Source organism: Stenella coeruleoalba (genome assembly GCF_951394435.1).
Source record: "Stenella coeruleoalba genome assembly, chromosome: 5".
Taxonomy (NCBI): domain Eukaryota; kingdom Metazoa; phylum Chordata; class Mammalia; order Artiodactyla; family Delphinidae; genus Stenella; species Stenella coeruleoalba.
In genome coordinates this window covers 40209591-40211366 of record NC_137150.1, presented here as the reverse complement: position 1 = coordinate 40211366, position 1776 = coordinate 40209591, and the positions used below count along the sequence as shown (strand labels likewise).

Here is a 1776-nt window from a genome sequence, read left to right as displayed (position 1 = left end):
ACCCATGTACGACACTTATAGGTTATTTGCTGAAAAGATCTCAAAAACATTATAAACATGTATGTTGCCATTTTGAACAAAATCAGTTCAGGAACTACTCTTTTATAGAGTAATCTGGTCCAGTTCACTGTAGATAGTTTTATATATTTAGAACCTTTATCTTTTAGTCAGAGAAACCTCCAGATCATTCCTGGCTGCTGAGGGTCTCCTGCAGCATTACTAACGATGCTGGGGTTTGTATTTTTAAAAATAATTTAATTTAGAATCTTATCTTTAGATTACGAAGAAGTATCAAAGCACAGATTATAAGTGCTGTGCGAGTGATCACTGATACTCAGCAAACCACCTTGTTTGCGATTATTTGGTAAAGATCAAGGTCACAGGCTTCCTTCCTCCCGCAGCCAGACAGATAACCCAAGTATGTGAAGCAGGCTGGCCTGAGGGAGTATGTGTCCCTTCTGAAGGGAGCAGGGCTTCTTAATTCTGGTTAACAGCAGCAATACAGGAAAGTTAGTCCAAAGTGCCATTCTTTCACATTTGTTGACTCTTCCCGACAACCCCAAAACTCATATTTCTATTTGAAATTTCTGGATTAAAAACAAAAATGCCACGTGGGTCAAATGTCTTCAGTTTACCTGTTTTCAACCTCTGATATAAACCTAGATAGGCAGCGACGCGGCTGGGCAAGATGGCGGACAAAGAGAAGAAAAAGAAGGAGAGCATCTTGGACCTGTCCAAATACATTGACAAGACGACCCTAGTGAAGTTCTAAGGAGGCCGAGAGGCCAGTGGAATCCTGAGAGGGTTTGACCCGCTGCTCAGCCTCATGCTGGACGGCACCATCGAGTACATGAGAGACCATGACGACCAGTACGAGCTCACAGAGGACACCCGGCAGCTGGGCCTGGTGGTGTGCAGGGGCACCTCTGTGGTGCTCATCTGCCCGCAGGACGGTATGAAAGCCATCCCCAACCCTTCATCCAGCAGCAAGATGCCTAGCGGCCGGGGCCGCCCCTCCCCCAGGACTCAGGCCACCCATAAGAACGGAACTTTCCTTTTTGTATAGCTTATGTTTTTGTAAAATGAAGGTATTAATTCATTGCTTTGCTTGTTTACTAAACAGACTAGGATTCCCTTCACCATGGACCATGTCTTAACCACTTTTTGTTTCCCCAAAGCCTAGAACAGTGCCTGGCACATAGCAGAGCACAAATATTTGCTAATAAACTGAACTGATCTCTAGATAAATGAGGGCCAGAGAAGGGTATGTTTTTTTTAGAGCTGGATAAAGCTATTAAATCTTGTGGACACTTTGGAAAGTTAAACGTTCACAACTATTATAAACTGTCCGTTCCAGGCAGAACATTCCTTTTAGCGATCTGCAGACTTCAAAGCTCATTTTTATGGATGTGTTCTGTCAGGAGAAGATTAGGTTTGGCTTTATGTACTTTCATGGAGAAAAGATGGACAGAGGGTCTTAATTTATGTAAGAAAGTAAAAGGAACAGGCATTAAGTGAAATCCCATTATTATTTAGATTATTATAGTTTCTTGGGTTATCAGAAATATTATGACTGAATTAACAAATTACTTTGGTTTAGTTAGAATTTACTCACAAAGTGAGAACTGAGGAAAGCTTTCACTTTGCCTGTGGAGCATGTGATAAAATGCAAAAGAAATCAGGGGATTTCTTCAGCTCCTCTAGTGCCTCTGAAAACTGGTGATGAACCAAGGGTTCAAGAACACTGACCAGTGGCACTACAATGACCCCCTGAGG

The 1776-nt window shown here is 42.3% G+C and overlaps 1 pseudogene across 1 annotated transcript; it reads left to right on the top strand.

Moving 5' to 3' along the window:
* The first annotated feature begins 688 nt into the window (after positions 1–688).
* On the top strand, positions 689–999 carry LOC307186275 (U6 snRNA-associated Sm-like protein LSm7; annotated as a pseudogene). Its single transcript has one exon. The product of its transcript is annotated as a U6 snRNA-associated Sm-like protein LSm7 (transcript).
* Positions 1000–1776: the final 777 nt, after the last annotated feature.